The sequence below is a fragment of the Calidris pugnax genome, unplaced genomic scaffold (assembly GCF_001431845.1).
Source record: "Calidris pugnax isolate Ruff unplaced genomic scaffold, ASM143184v1 scaffold5, whole genome shotgun sequence".
Classification (NCBI taxonomy): Eukaryota; Metazoa; Chordata; class Aves; order Charadriiformes; family Scolopacidae; genus Calidris; species Calidris pugnax.
In genome coordinates, this window is record NW_015090814.1 from 3,746,238 (window position 1) to 3,763,740 (window position 17,503).

Sequence of the window (17,503 nt, forward strand, 5' to 3'; positions counted from 1 at the left end):
CCCCCCTGCCCCGGGGACCAGACCCGGGGCGCTGTCCCTCCGTGACCGGTTAAAGAGGGAGGGGAGAGATGGATGGATGGATGGATGGATGGATCCCTCCCCACCGGGAAACCAGCACTCGGGACCCGGCACCCGGGAGGAAATCTGTCCTGCGAAAAGTCCGTGTCGATAGTGTTTCGCTGAAATTTTTATCTGCAGTCCTACGCTTGGGAGCCCCGTTTGTTGGGGTTTTTTTTATTTTTTTTTGCTATAGATCTTCCGTGGTCTTACAAAGATGCACTTGCTGGGATTTGTTAGACGCACAGATGTGCGTGTTTTACTATTTCTGTGCATAAGCTGGGAGTACTTAGAATTTTAAAGGGTACTAGAGCAATCGTGATTGTTCCCGTTTTATCACCCTGTTTCTCATACAGTTTTTACATCTAAATGCACATATATTATACTCTGGCAGTGTTATCCCAAGACACAAGTCTCCCTTTTTCAGTATTTAACTTGTTCTCAGTTGAGCTTCCTATGTATGAAATCTCTTTTATGCTGGTGTAGTGTATGTTTTGGGTAGCATTTGCCAACCCCCGTAAGAAAGGTTTAAATTTTGTTAGAAAACTGTTCACTAAGGGTCAGTTTTTATGTGCTGCATGGGCTGAGGCAGATTACAGTGGCTCAGTGTCAGAGGTGTTAGATATATTCATTTTGCAATAAATAAAACCCCATTTGATGGAACGGCAACTGGGTACTAGGGAACAGCAGGTGATTTTTCTAGTTCTAGAATTCGTAGAAACGGAAACGTTTGTGCGGTTCAATTTCTGAGTAAAAGACTGTTCAATCAAGACAGTTGCTAGGGCTGTATTCGTAACTGACTCCTGTGTGTTTCAATGGGAACGAAGTGCCTTGGGGTTGTTGAGGAGTTAGGCCCTTGACAGCTGTCACTTTCTTCTAATTTTTCTTAACCCATTGTTTTACACATTAAAATTCAAACAAACTACTTGATGTTGCTGTTCTGAGTCACTGTGTTTTAACCTACTTTCTCAGTAGCATGAGGTGCTCATCTTCACTGTTTAAATAGTAGGATGCTTTAGTTGTCAATAGTGGAGGGAAGAAGTTGTATTTGTTACAGTGTTTCACTTATCGCTAAATATTTCACTAATCACTACAATGTTTGAATCTCATCCTGGTAGAAAGAATCAGTGGACGGCTCTTTGCGTTACCTTGCAGGCTGTCTACAGGTTGTTAATGCACTCTGATATACCAGGAAGAGATTTTTTTGTGAAATCCACTTAGACCTGAATACTAGGGAGTGGGTTTAAGATATAGGGCTGTAGCATTATTTTTAAAGTTATTTTAATCCCTAACACTGGAAGAGGATCATAATTCTTGTCTCCTCCACTTCCTGATTAGCTATTTAAAATCTACTCGTATATTTCATTTTGGTGACGTATTTTTTTGTTCTCAACAGTTTTCGGAAGATCCACAACCTGTGCTTGATCTTGTAGTCCTTAGTAAGGGAGAGACATGTAGTTGAAGTTTGAAGGAATTGATTCAAGACTATGCATAGGGTGAAGTTTATGCACTATACCAGTATTTCTATTGTATATGCATTGTGGTGTATCAAGAATACCCTGTGTTCACAGTCAGATATATTCACTAACCCATCAGTTTTTCATGTCTCTAAGAGAACACCTTGAGAAGAGAGACCTGTGCTTCCCCTTTTATTCAGGAACAACTAGCATTTTCTTACACCACTTCAGATTTTGGTGCTAATTAATCACCGCTTGTCATGGATGACAGCTATTTTTTTTTTAATTTTTTTTTTTGCAGTGAGTACTAATTTTCTAATACCAAGTCAGAACAGAGCAGACTTGGATTCGATTTTCTGCAGTGTTATTTGCTGAGCAGGTTGTGACTATAATTGCTCAATATACGCTTCAAGCTAACGTTATAGGGAGTGCATAGAATAATGTTGGTAAATTGAGGGCAGCCACAGGAAAGAAGGAAGTGGCGAGAGGACAGGAAGGCTTTCTGAGATGAAGGCAGGGATGGTGATGCATAAAGAGATGGTATTGCATACTTGCATAATGAATGACCAGTGATCGGGAGGACTTCACACCATAGATCTCAGACAGTTCTGCAGGCAGAGTTAGCTGGTGGCTGGAACACTTGGTGCTTCCCTGATGATGAAGTACAATTCCTCTGCATCACAGTCAAGAGCAGCAGATGCTGTTAGTTGCCAGTTGGTCATTCCATTCCAGTTGCTTGCAGTTATCCTGGTAGTGTCTGTCTTCTCCATTCTCTCCTATATTTGTACTGGTGAGGGCATTTTGTACTTCATTAACCAGCAGTAGCTACTTAAGAACATCTGTTCTTTTGAACTTAATCTTTTATTTTTTTTTATTTTTTTTTTTTACCTTTGGCACATACTGCATATGAGTTCAGTTTTATTTCTTTGCTGAAGTTTTGAATGGTTTGACACTTGAATTATCTTTCCAATTTGTGTGAAAAGAGAAGTGCTGAGTGAGATGCAGGGAGACTGTAGGCCTTCCCCTGGTTAAAAAGTGATTTCCATCTGTATAAAGAAAGGAAGGAGTAACCTTCTGGAGAAAGAATTATTGAGCTTAGGCTGACTCAGCAGGCATCAGTCTTCTACTGACTACCAGGACCTGCTAATGGCAAGTAGGAAGTCCTATCCACTCAGCTATGAATGGTAGCACACAGATTCCCTTGATTCCAAACATTTTTACTAGTTAAATTCTTATTTATGGCTTGGAGGTGGGAAGGAAGGTGGGTGGGAATTAGTGTCTACATCTGAGAGTTTGTCAATTTTGAGATTTGAGACAGATTGCAAAACAACTTCGATCCTTCAGCCCCATCTCCCCCTGTTGAATGTAGGTCCTCAAGTCTCAAAACTATTATTTCTCTGCCCTTTCATCTTACAGGTGCCTGAGGTTTTTGGAGATAAAATTCCTGTGAAACTGTAGGTCAACTTGGAACTGCCCCAGGCCATGCAGGTGTTGTTAGTGCTGACTGTAAGGTCTGAAGTTAACCCCTGAAATTCTGTCAGGTTTCAGGAGCTGGCTTATCCTGTTCTGTGTAGGTTTTGTGTGTTGTGGGTTTTGTTTTTGTTTTCTTTTGCATTTGAAAGCTTACACATCTTTCTGTAAATGATTATTGACATCTGAAAATACTGTGGTTAGACATCTAGTTTAGATTTGAGGAATGCCCTTTAGAAACGCCTCTCTTCTGGGATTTTTGTGGTAACACATAACAGCACTACCTGGGTTTTTTTTAGATTACTTTTTTCTTTTACTTTTAACTTGGAATGTAACAAGAATTATAAATATGAATTATTTCTGCGATGAAGCTTCACTGTTGTTTTTTTTTTTTCCATCTTTCTAAAATGCGAACAGGAGGTGTGTGCCTAAAATTGGCTGGGACAGAGTATTCAGAATCAGCACCCACTCATTTCTGTCTGAGTGAAGTATTGACCCACTTTGCGTTTCAAGCATCCAATCCAACAAATTCTTTTTTGTGTGCTAATAATCTCAATGAATAATCCTGCTGCCTGTGAGTATCCATACATCTAGACTTCTGCATGACTGTATCTCTTCAGCATCCAGTTGTGTTCTCATTTGGGCAAACCTGACAGTTTCTGTGATTTTGAAAGCTGGATCAGCACTCTTAAGAACAGATTGCAATAAATCTTCAAGAGCTCTGAGATAAATTTAGTGTTTTGGAATTTTCTTATTTATAGAACTGCAGCTAAAAAGCATCCGGCAGGTACATTGTTGTGATGCAAACCAGAGGACTGTAATTTCTTTGAGTTATAAAAAGCCAAAATAACTCTTCTCAAAATAAACATACCAAACCCCTGGTTACCTAAGAGTTTTTCTTGAAGTAATGTGGGTTTAGAACTATAATTTTTATTTTGAATAACATAAAGGCTGTGTTCATATCATCACACACATACTTTGTTTTCTTGTAACATACAAAATTTCTGAAGCAAATATAATAGGAAACTTGTTTTTTATTTTAATTTATGGTGGATTGTTTTTTCCTAAATGAGATGGCATTATTGGTGTATATTATGCAATGTCTTCCATTATTCAATTTAAAGAAAATAACTATACTTCTGACTTAAACCTTCACAGATCCACCTGTTTGGTGACTAACAGTATTTATAGTGTACCTTGTGACTGAGTTAGTCAAAGTTAAGGAATGAATTTTGGAGTTTAGACCATCTTCTGAAGCAATGTTTGCCCTCAATTCTCAAATACACAAATGTAGAAACAGTCAATGTGAGTGTCTCATTTACCAGTTTAAGATGCCTCACAGTATCAAATTATGTTTAAGCTCCAGTGTCTGCAATGGGAATCATAGGGATGCTCTCAAAGAATTATTTTCTTTTGATCTTGCTCAAGTAATCTTTATTTTGGTATGATGCTTAACTGGTTAGATTCTGTTGCTAGCATGAAAGGGTCTGTATTCTGGATGATGTGAATTTGCATAGAAAAGCATTTCGTTTCAGGCAGCTAGATGGAGCCTTTGGAAGACCGAGTTTTTCAGTACTTGGGCATCACGAGCATCATTTTAGGTACTAAGTGATTACCCAGTGACATTGTTTCAAGCTGGCAGTCCCTTCAGAGGAGCCAATATTAGCTGTTTTTCAAAGGATGTCTGGAAACCAGCAGTAATCTAGAAATGCTGCAGCGTTACACAGCGGGGGGTAGGGAATCATATATAAGTTCTAATTTATTTTTTTTGTTGCCTGCTACAGCAGGGCTTTGTGGTAGCCTTGATGTGCACTGAAGTAAAAGACAGAATGAAAAAGGGGAATGAAAGTCAAATGGAAAAAAGTCACGCAGAGCTGTCCTTTGTTTTTTCGGATAATTCGCTGTGTATTCTGATGGTTGCCTTCATAAAGTTGTCTTAGAGCAAAAACAAATGAAAAACCTTAAGTAAAACTATAGACAGACCCTTTTCCATTTACAAACAGTTCCATGAGGAATTGCTTTATGCTTTTTGTTTGGGTTTTGTGGTGACTAACAACATGCAAAAGTTGTCAGAAATTTCTTGGTGGATGAGGCATTCATCCTGTGAATTCTCTCCTGTGGAATCTGAGTTTAAGAAAAGACATTGTTCCTGAATGAGGAAAATCACATGTTTTGGTCTTGCTACCTGACTAGTTAGTGTCTCAACATTTGAAAGAACTTGCATTTTTGTGATGTCTGCTCCTTTGGGAATTAGTCTGGAATTAGTCAAAGGTTTAAAAAAACATATGGGAAAGAGTGAAAGAAATCACAGATACAGGTATGCATTTATGTGGTCACAAAAATAGATGATAATCACATAAACCTTGTTTCCACAGTGGCAAAAACATTACTTTCCTGAAAGGAAAATGTGGGCTTTCTTAATTGTTTTTTTTTAAAACAAAATCCCTTCTGGGCACAAGACACACAATGAAATAAAAATCAAAGTTACATTCTTTGTCTAATAGTAATAATTAAATTTGAAGAATTGCATCAAAATACAAAGTGATAAAAGAATCACAACTTCCTTTTGTTACATTGACTTTTAATGGTTTTAAACTCTCAAAATTACGTTTCTTGAGAGGGGGAGCGTAATGAGCTTGTTAAAAAAATAGCTGGGAAAATGAGAGGTAGTTCTCAGTTGAGTTGCTCTGGCCTTCATGTACCAGGCAGAGCCTGGCTGCCCAGTGCTAAGGTCTTGAGCTAGAAGATGTTCCTGTTTTAAAGAAATTAAAATAGAGTAAAATAAAATGCTGTGAGTCTATTGTCTTTGCTCCAGGACATGCACTGGAACAATGACGATTTTGAATTTTTGTCTGGCAACCTCTGTACTAATGAATCAGTCTGGATCAAAATAAGCCCATTACTACTGCTCTTTTATTTTTCTATGACATTATGTAGTCTCTTCCAAGTTTTGGATGATATTTAATGCGTGGTGTTAACCTGAAGTAAGCTCTTCAGCTGTTTTCTTTCTTTTGATTAATCTGGTCTTTTGGTGCAAAGGACAAATGTAAATGTCAAATATTAAATAAAAATCGTTGATGGCTTTAACTCAGTCTTTAATTTTTTCTAATGTGTTCTTTGCTGTTAGTGATTTATGTTTTTCCAGGTGGGCAGGATGCCATCTGTATCCCAGAGTCAGCACAGCCTCAGCCTTCTGGTTGCTTTGGAGCATCTGAGAGGGAAGGGGGCAGTTGGTACCTTCCCTGGCAGTTCTGCCACGCGTGACGCGCTTCATTACTGTTGTGGAGCAAGTGGGTTTCTCAGCTTCTTCCTGTGGCATTGACTGAAAAGAGACACCTAAAAAGACACCTGTTATTAGTGCTTGCTTCTTTTAAAAGCATTACTTTGTAAATGGAAGCGTTAAAAAAATTGAGTTGCAAACATAATATTTAAGAGCATTTTGCCATCACGTTCTTTTACAGTTTGCCTCTTAATTTTGAAGATCTAATAAATAGTCTTCCCCTTTTTTCAACATCTTTTCTTGCTTCTTGGTACTTTGCATTTTCTGTCTTGTTTATGTAAATGAAGAGGTAGGGACTGATAATGTCTCATTTTCATTTGTCTAGTGATTATTTTTTTGGTCTAGTGATTATTGTTTTTTTTGTCTGGTGATACTTTTTTTAAAAAAAGCTTTTGTATGAATGAGGGCTGATGACGATACATTGTTACCTCTGGACTTGGTTTCAGGCATTTTTATGTTCACCAACTTTTGGAACTAAGACTATCCAAACCCTTTATTGTCTGTAACATCCAGATAAAAATCAGGTGTTATCAACTGTATTCTGTATTATCCCCCCTTGCAGAGATGCACGCTTTCTTACTCTCTTAGCTGTGAAGTGTAAGAGAGGGATATCTTCTGTATCAAGAGAAGATGCTTCTCTGCCTGAGACTATGAGAAACAGTTAAAACCCAGCTGAAAGCAAAATAATTTTCAAATAGAATTGTAAGGAAGCTGACTAAGGCAGCATGCTGTTTCAGGTGTTACTGAAGGTGATGAAAAGCAGTGCTCATTTGAACAAGAATGCATGGATTTAATTCTAGGATGTAGGAAAAGAGCATGATCACTTGAAATGCCTTTGCCAGGACAACCCAACATGCGTATCTGCTTTCAGTATAGAGGGTAATATCCTTTTAAAAAGCTTGCAACAAACATTTTGATGGCCTTAAGTTTTATGTCAGGTACCATATGCTATGCTGTGTTAATTTCTCCTTTGGCTGGTCGATTTCACCAAATACCTATTTTTAGTTCCATCCAAAAGTGTGCAGGCAGAATCTTTAGGCTGATGTTTTATGATGCCCCTGTGGTTTTGCTCTTCTGTTGTTTTGGACAGTTTTGTTTCCCTATTCACGTGAAATTTAAATGTCTCTCTACATTAAACATAGAGTTCCCAGTGCAACACCTCAGTTTTGAACATAATTTTACATAGCACCGCGAGGAAATATGTTACAATTATGGGAAATGCCCACACAAAATGAAGAATACAGGTGAACTTGCTTACCCATGATAAGTAGAAAGCTATTTTACATTAGACACCTCTTATAAAATTTCTGTCCATAGGGAGTGGAAATTGTTACCTTCTTGTGCATTTAGGCTATTTTACATTAGACACCTCTAATAAAATTTCTGTCCATAGGGAGAGTGGAAATTGTTACCTTCTTGTGCATTTACATGAAGCATTCTTTCTCCCTCCTCATTTTGCCAGCTCCCTGCAATATTCAATGAATAAAATAACTCTATTCATGCACCAGATTTCTCTATAGCGGCTGGAACAAAAGGGCTTATCAAGCTCTTTTGTTGTCTTCTGGAGGAGCTGTTTTTCTGGGACAGGAATCATGAGAGTTTGGGTCTCTCAGCTGTGGTGGAGCCTTTTTAATTGAATCATTCCTCCTCTTGTATCTTGTTTTACTCCAGACTCTGGTGATTTGGTGCTCAGAACTGCTGGTCGTGAGGTTGATCCAACAGCCAGTTGTTGTGGGTCCCATTCATCATCATTGCTGCCTGCCCGTTTCTGCTGTTCTTGTTCCACATCTGGTAGTTGTCTCCTACTAAAGCTACCCAGTTTGGGAAGATGAAATAGAATTAAAAAGAAGTCTGCAAAGCACTGAAGAGTGTTCAGTTGGGTTAGCTTGGTGGGTCACCATGGGGTCTGAGAAGCATGGCATTGTCTCTAGTAGCTTGTTTTACTCCAGACTGGTGATTTGGTGCTCAGAAGTGCTGGTCGTGAGGTTGATCCAACAACCAGTTGTTGTGGGTCCCGTTCATCATCATTGCTGCCTGCCCGTTTCTGCTGTTCTTGTTCCACATCTGGTAGTTGTCTCCTACTAAAGCTACCCAGTTTGGGAAGATGAAATAGAATTAAAAAGAAGTCTGCAAAGCACTGAAGAGTGTTCAGTTGGGTTAGCTTGGTGGGTCACCATGGGGTCTGAGAAGCATGGCATTGGCTAAGGAGAGAAAATTTGGGTGGCCAGGAGGTGAGGGGAAGGAGAGGAGCACAAGCTGCCTTTTTCTCCATTAGCAAGTTGGTAGATGGGCATAAGTGATCTCCAAATCATTCCATGAGTTCTAGCTGCTCAGCCCTGTATGTGAGGAGCTTGTGTGCTTAAGCTGTCTTCATCTGGATCTTGGCTTTTAAAGGTGCAGTTCCCCATAGGTCAGGAGAATGTCATGGAACCCAGCCCAGTCCCTTCTGTAAAGCAGCAGAATTGAATAATTAGGGAGGACGGCCTAATGAATTAGGAGGAAATGGACCATATGAATACACTGAGCATGAAAGTGAGAGTGGACAGGAAATGGAAGGGGATGGTATGACAAAGATTAATGCTACCTGGCCAATGCATTTTTTTTCCTCTTCTAGTTTTTTAATTTATTATCATCTCAGTCCCTACAGTCAAATGGTTACCTGGGATCTGTGCTGTCATTTTTTAAAAAAAGATTCTAGTGGTTGTGGTTGCTGAGCATATGACTGAAGAGTGAGAAACACCAGAAAATACAAGAAAATATAACTTTTTATCATCTAAAGAAATGTGCATGTTTTTCAGTGTCTGACTCATACTTCTAGTACTTGATCTTGGCAATATTGCTCGGGTATAGATTTTCCAGGGAGTTAAAGGTGTCCTTAGCATTACTATTAATGCTGGCTGCTGTGCCACAAACTTCTTCATCAAGATTGCATTGTGTTCCAATTTGATAGGCACTGCATCTCTGATGACATTTGTACAAGTGGAGAGGTCAATTGGTGATTGTGAAGGATTCCCCTGGTCAGGTGTCTTATCTCAAAGAAAGGAATTCTGAATGATAACTTCAGATCTGTGTTTCTTTTGGTGCACTAACGCAGAAGAGCTGCTCTATACTGTTGATAGCAGAATTCGTCCTAGAAGCCTAAATAAGTGGAAGCTGTCTCTTCTGGAGACGTGGGAGATGGTTCACAGAACTCAATAGGAAGGGTAGTTTCATCTGTAGATGACACTGGAAGAGGTTGCCCAGAGAAGCTGTGGCTGCCCCATCCCTGGAGGGGTTCAAGGCCAGGCTGGATGGGGCTTGGAGCAACCTGGTCTGGTTGCCTGGAGGTGTCCCTGCCCAGGGCAGGGGGGTGGAACTGGATGGTCTTTAAGGTCTCTTCTAACCTGAACCATTCTATGATCCTGTGATCTTAGGAGAGAATCTGTAGAAGCAATTATGGATAGAGCAGTTAGCAAGAAAGAAAAAAAATTATGAGGCAGATTCTGAAATAGTTTTGTAGAGATCGAATAGGGGGCACGAGTGTGAGTAAAGGCTATAGTTTCATTTGAAGGAGAGGAAAGGAGAGAGGGAGGAGATTACTGGATTTCTGTGTCTGGCTTTACTGGGATTTCTCAGGCTGAAATATGTGCGTGCACGGACTATGCAATGCCTGTAGACACTCGGAAGCCTTGGGACATACCTGAGAATCCCGTGTGCATTGGACTAAGCTCCTGCATAAACGTGGTGGGTGCTGTGTGCTCCTGCTCATACACATGGTATTAACTGCCCATGCCCAGGTCAGCTGGGCACGACGCGCTCCATACACCCAATGTGACCTGGGTATTATCTTCCTAAGCATTCTGAAGAATCTTGTCCTTCCTGCCTCATCAGGACAAGGCAGAGATGTTGGGGAAACACGAGCTGAGGGCAAAAACCAAGGTTTGCAGGTGCAGAAATTCCTCCATGGGTGCTGTCATGAAACACCCACCATAACTGCGCTGAGGATAAACTCTGCACAGGAGGCTGCAACTCAGTCACTCAGTATCCTTTTCACTGAATTTCACTGAATTTTAGAGTTGGAAGGGACCATAGAGATCATCTAGTCCAACTCCCCTGCTGAAGCAGGATTTTTGCACGATGCAGAGACCCCAGAAAAATAATTAAAAACAAGTGTTTCAGAGCTCCTTCTGAGTATTCCCTGCTTTAGAATACTGTCATTATACAATACAGATAATAATGTCTGTAGTCTGATACAAAGGTATTTGGAGACAAAAGCTTAATGAAGATTTACTAATGTGGTGCAAAGAAGAGATGGAGAAGACTAAATTGCTAGAGCAGCAGATTTAACCTAATTTTATTTTTTTTTTTCCTTGGGAAGCAGGAATACCTGAAAGAAAAAGCAGGGAGAAAAAAAGGAACAAAGGTAAATAAGAAACTCAAGAGAATTTATTTTATTCTGTCCTCCCCTATGATAATTGAAAAAAGATTAGAAGAATGAAGTTGGCTAAAATGACGATCCACTTAACATTTACTTAAACACTGAAGAAAAACTTAAGAAGTGAGAAGAGGAAATAAAATAGACAGTAGTTAGGGTGCTAAAATGATGGCCAGTTATCTGGCTGCTGTTTCTACTTCTGCTGTCCCACTGCATTATCACACATTATTCTGTGCCTGCGTTTCCCCTTCCTTTCTCTGTCTTGTTTATCTGCACAGAGACTGCAAACCCCTCCGGCTCTTAGAGTCTTCACATGGTTTCAGAGTTTTCACAGCAAGGCCCTGAGCTCATTATGGCCCTTCTGCTTCCCTTTCTTTCTATGTGCTGCCTCAGTGCCTGGCAGTGCTATTAATCCCATTAATTGGTGCCACACATTCCCAAAAAAAAAATAAAAAATTGATTTTCTCTTTTCTCCCCTGCTTATTGTGGCGTTTGAGAGCATTGACAAGTCTCAAGGTCCGTGCGAGCACGTCGTGTTCCCACAGGGAGCCCTGCTGCAGTTGGAGAGGCCCTGATGTACCAGAGGAAGCCCTTCACTCAGAGCCAGGCAAGTTTTTAGCCTAACATTAAATTAATAGCAATCAAATCACTAGGAAGCTTTAATTGGGCAATCGCTGTCAGGGTTGAGAAGTTATTTTGCTGTGTCAGAAGCAAACAAAAACATACCCCAGTGATTTGCAGGCATTGTTTTCAAAATAAAAAGCGGTAGAAAATAAGACTGATAATGCTTTGGCTGGTACTAAAAATAGTTCTACAACCCCCAAATCTACCACATTTTCTAAAATTACCCAGATCTCAGCTTCTAGAAATGAAGTGATTCTTATTTGCCTAAGCCATTGCAGTCTCGATGGTAGAAGTGTCTGATGGGTACAATTCAATTAACTGTCCTTAAAAATTACCAGTGCTACCTATTTAAAGTTTTCAATCATTAGTACAGTGGTACTTATTTACATAATATCCACTTAAGACTCTAGCTTTCTAGTAAGATATACTCCTTTAGTCCTATATTTGAGAACCCAAGCCGGAGGACAGCTCGTGGGATGTTGCAGGTCATGTCCCGGGTAGGTTAGCGAGGCCACCCTGACTAGATCCATGGTGGCAGTTTCCAGGGAGGAGATAGGCAAACTGCAAATGACAGGTTTTTTTAGAAATAGACTGGTTTTGTGTATGTGTTGAAGTTACCTTATTTGTGCTAGAAAGTGATTTTAATAAGCTGATCAATACGATGCAGTGATTAGAACTTGTGGGTTTTGATGACTTCTTTTAAAGCCATTTATCTTGCTGTTTTTTTCCCCTTGGAAAAAGTAGTTATTCATTAGCTTATATTTTTCTTACATGGAGACCAATATTAATATATTTTTCTTATTTCATACTTAGACTTTGCATAATGTAAAAATGGCTTTAATATTGCAATCATATATGTAACTTAGCTAATGTATAACTTACAGAGTGGAAAGTGTATCCTGCTTATGTAAGCTGATATTTATTTAGCTGTCCCCATTATCTCAGCCCTACTTTATTTGTGGGCATGATATGATAAGTGTCAGCCTAAAGCCTGTACAACTGATGCACTTGTCCTCCCAGAGTCCAAACAGAAGTGTCCAACATCCTCTCATTTCAGAGGCTTTTTTTCAGCTCAGTATTGACATAGTTTGCAGTTTTCAACTGGTTTTTAAAGCTGGTGTGAGGGAGGTTTTTCACATTACTTACTTAGGTGAGGATTCTGTTCGGACTTGGGCACGCAAATGACTTTTTAATGGAACCAATAATGAGTAATCCATGCGACAAATCATGAAGGTAAACTATATACATGCCTTAGTTTTTTTCCGGTAGCATTCCATATGAATCTGCATTTGAGTGAACCTTGTTTTCAACCTTATTATGGTTGCTATTATACCAAGAGGTACAAAAGAGAAAAATCCAAAAACTTGATTAACAGTAGTTGAGTCACTTATACCTTACCTTAAGTCTCCATATATCTTATTATGTGTTTGTCCTCAGGGTGTAAAGTATGCTACCTTAAATTCTTTCATAATGACATGTTGTTGAGCAGATGTGAGTAGGTCTGAGAATATAAAATTTATAGCCATCATTTTGGGAAGGTAGGGATTGACAGCAATTGACTTAGGGCTAGGTAGAAATATTTTACTTTTTTTTTTTTAATCCCTGTTGAAAAACACAGCTCCTTTAAACCTTTAAGTTTGAGAAATTGAAATGTTTTGTTTAAGCAACCTGTAGTGTTTTTGTGATGAGTTGACTTCCAGCTGGACTTCCTCCTTTGGCTGAATTGCTTGATGGAAATTATGGTTTGGATCTCTCTTAAGGTCCTACAAACTCTCTGCGTGGCTTGACTATGCTGATAACAAACTGATAAATCCTGTGTGGAAAACATAGACCTTAAATATCAATGACATTGATTCTGTCTTTCCTCTTCATGGTTCTTTTTCACATTGATCAGTACTGATCACAAATACTGGCCATCCATATGACATTTAATTACTACACATGAATGGATAAAAAAGTGAGCATCAGTATTTGGGTAAAGCTAGATTATTGCTTTAGACTTGAAAAGGAAGCCCATGAGAATAGACTGTTACTCCTGTGGTAGTGTTTCTTTCTGGAGATGGACTATTAAGTGGAATGGCTATTCTTAGAGCCTTCAGAAGAGTGTTTGGCCAAATTTTTGGACTGGGAATATGTGGAGACTTACTCACTGGAAAAGTATCCCTCTATCTTATTTATGTCAAGTTATCATTTGTGTTCAGCTGTAATTAAACCTAGATACTTTGAGGCATTTTCCAGTTTTACAAAATTTGAAATAATTAGAAGGATTTGAATTTAAGATGTTGCAAATAGTAGCAGTTATACTGCAAAACTGCTTGATTATTTTTTTTCTGTGACTACTTATACTATGGTTTTGTCTAATATTTGAGCTTATGAAAATTTACCATAGTATTACACAAAATGGGATCTTGTCATTCTTGTAAGTCCTTACAGTAATAGGTACCATTATAATAATCAAGAATCATTTGTCATAGCATCTTTTTGCCCTACACTCAGTGGAAGCTTGAGTTTATTTCATGCAGTTTTCTATGATATCAAAAATTTTGTAAGCCTTATCTGTATCAATAATATAATCTATAGGTATATATATTTATGGGAAATTTTTCTTGTGTATCTCTCATATCTGATTCTTCATGGGTCAAAATGAACACGTGCATGTCTTTTTCCCTGTGTGTGCTGAATCCTCAGTTTGTTTTTTAGTTTGACATGGTGTAGTTATTGTCAGAAGTTTATCTGCTTTGAGCAGCAAAAGTATCTATTTTAATTTCAGAGAGCATGTTAGAAATCTGTCAGAACTTTGAAAATAATATTAAGGAAAAAGAGATATCATTAAAGCAGTTTCTCTGTCATCTTGCTCGTTGATGGGGAAAAATCATACAAGTAATTTTGGCTTAACTGATGGATGATGATAATGCATAGGGAAGCAATCACAGGTGGATTTTGCTTCCAAATGAACTGGAATTATTAATGTCTCTTCCCAGTTGGGGCTGAAGATAAATTCAGGTACACTGATATCCAACAGAAATAAAATAGTTGCAAGTATCATTTGGTAGCATGTAATAGATGGTAGAACACAAAATGCTGGAAAGCCCCCAAGAGTACAGAAAAAAAATCATCAGTATTGGTTTTTTATTAATTTACATAGTTACTTATGTAGCTACTTTTATAATATTGTGAATTAATGTATTTATAATCAAATTTTGTTGTTATATCCATGGGCTGATGGCTTCTGCATGGCAAAAGATTCCTGTATTGCTGCATTTAAAGACATCAGTTCTTTTCATTCTGATTTCATTGTGCATTTTGCTTTTTTTTTTAAGTGGCAAAGTTCAGGTGTATATATAATTAAGCAAAACTTCACCTACCCCTAAGTGAATGCAGGTTAAAATGGCTGCTAATATAAAAGTGTTACTTATAAAAATCTCCTTGTTTACTATTATAATTTCCACTTGCAGTTAAAAAAGCTCTGAATATGAGCTGTGCAGAACCAAACTAACATGATTGTGTGATCTCAAGGGTGTTAGAGAGCTCTCAGGTATCTGCTTGCAGATCGTCTTCAGTGGCTTTGGTGATTATTCTAACAAGATACCACGAATCTTGTGTTAACCATAAAAAGCAAATTAGTGTGACCTTTCCTGTGAGGGGGAAAAAAGGATACAAGTACCTTCAAATCAATCAAGCAACTGCTTATTTGTGAAATAACATTTTGTATTCTTCAAATGCTATATAAAAAGTACTCATTAGTCTTATTTAAGGAGTTCTGACCACATTTGCAGTATATAAATTCTGCAGAAATAATAGAGCTCTTTGTATTTTGCTGTATTTTGCTGAAAATGAATTTCCAGACTTTTCTATGGCAACAAATTCTGACCTTTCCAGTTCAGAAATCTCTGTTGTATTGGTGCATATTAAACATTCAGTTCTGTTTAAAAAGCTGATTACAACATTGGTATGAAGTCTTATGAGACCCAAGTCAATCTCTCACAGGTAAATAATAGGAAATTAAGATGCATATCTGAATAGATATTCACCTATTGAAAGTGTATGAATAAAACTCATAATTAGACTGAGTATTACCAACAATTGTTTAGCTGCTGTACTAAAGGAACATCTCCAAATGACTGATTTAAGTAAATTCCAATTATCGGGGAGCATCTGTTAACTTCATTGGAATTTATTTGGTGATCCTTGCTTGTGCAAATTTAGGGTCACTTTACATAGGTGGCCAAATTCAGGATAATTAAATCTGTTTTAGAACTTTCCTGCCTTGGGCTTGGGCAACTCATACTTTCTGCTTCATGTCACTGTATTTGGTGGTTATTATTTGAACTTCTATGTGAGTAGTTAAAAGAATTCTTGGTCAAGATGAAAAAATTTTGAAAACAAAATTTTTATGATTATTTTAATACAGAGAACTTGTACAGAATATTTTATACACACTGGACAGCAGAACTTTTTAAAACATCATCTCATATTTATCTTCCTGTGCAACTTGAGCAAATATAACGTTGCAGTAAAGCTGTTGCTTGTATCCTTTTTCCACAGGAGAAGTAATATTGATTTGCCTTTTACAGGTGAGCATGATCTACAATGCCTTATTCCAAAAGCTGTCAGAGCAGCCTGCTAATGAGTGCCTGACAGCTCAGAGTTTTAATTTTTCTGCCAACATGGGCTTGATTTCGGCAGCTTCATCATATCTATGTATGTTACATGTTAGTTGCATGTGCTGGTGAAACCCATGGAAGACATTGGAACGGTGGTTTTCGGGGGCAAACTTCATAGTGTGGCATGAGCATTGGGCCAAGGCTCCATTGAAAATACTGCCTTAATGTCTGAATGGGATTTTGTCATGTAAAAGTGATGCTAACCCATGAGGTACCCTAATGTTCACAATTCTGTGATTGCAGTTATGGGATTTCTCCAGACCTCCTTTTTTAAGGCCAACAAAGACAAAGTCATTGAGGGTGTGATCCCAGGAATGATGTGCATTTAGTGACGAGCCAAGTTAGTTGCATTGTGAGGTCTGAACACTGCACGTGTCTCAGAATAGTGATCCAGAAACCCCACACACCATATCTAGATATTTAGAAATATCTAAAATATTAGCCAGGTCTAGAGTGTCAAGCTGGAGTCAAAATCAGGTGCAGCTGTGCACATAGACACAGGGATCTGAATACTTCCCTGAGGGATGATGCTAGCAGTGTTTCAGAGATAAGTTCCCTGTTTTCTCTTCAAGTGTGGCTAGAAGTGAAGCAGCTCTCCACAGCGTGAAAGGACTCTGTCTATATTTTATCTAAATGCTGCTTAATCCTAGCCACTGGATTGTCAGATTGTGCTTCCTCTTGTGTCACTGCCCGAATTATCTATCTGTCTGTCTTACTGTGCAGTAGCATGGGTTTATCAGGCAGCTTAGAAAGTTTCTTTTCCCTGAGGCATTAGAGCCTTGAATTTAAGACAGTATCCTGTGTGGTGAGGGCTGTCAGTTTGTATCTTCTCAGGCTGGTGGTGACCTTTTATTGTGTCTTGGTTCCAGCATCCTGAATGAGAACCAGAGCTCGTGTGCAGCTGGCAGGTATTGGCTTTACTGTGTTTGGGAGAGTTTTAATGGGCATGGTCCATCAGACCTCTCAGGAACCTCAGCTGCCAGTTTGTCTGGTCTGCATGGGGTTTTTGCCAGATCTCAAAGACTTGTTGCTGGGAAAGTTCTCTGATTTCCTTAGAAGGATCCAGTAAGTTTATCTTGCCTGAGAAGTTTTGTGTGATCTTCTCTAGCACCTGGGTTACTAATCTCCACAACTGTTTACATCCAAAGACTGTTATACGGACAGATGATCCCTTAGTGGCCTTATAAAGCAAATATTCTAAATTTTTTTGTGTGTCATCAAATCTTTAATTTTAAACCTGAGATTTACACAGATCATCAACTTTGAGAAGCTCAAATGAATCTATATGAATTCAAACCTATTCAGAAACCTGAAATCCAGTATCATTATCACCTCTTTTATCCTATAACCAAGGCTGCTTGCCACAATTTTGTATGCAACAGAGGTGTGGACTTGGTTTGTGTTAACCTATTGTTTGTAGGTACTTCCCACTAGCAATCTCATGCAATCCAGCGTTGCCTATTCACAGCTGTTATTTTCATTATACTTCATCGCTTTTTTCCCCAGGTATTGCATCATATTTTCTTATACTAAGAAG

General features: G+C 38.6%; 1 protein-coding gene across 1 annotated transcript in view; it reads left to right on the forward strand.

Annotated features, from left to right (window-relative positions):
* The window catches only part of LOC106886591 (chromosome unknown open reading frame, human C8orf34), a 231,210-nt gene that overhangs the window by 522 nt on the left and 213,185 nt on the right, over positions 1-17,503 (forward strand). The window lies entirely within an intron of this gene.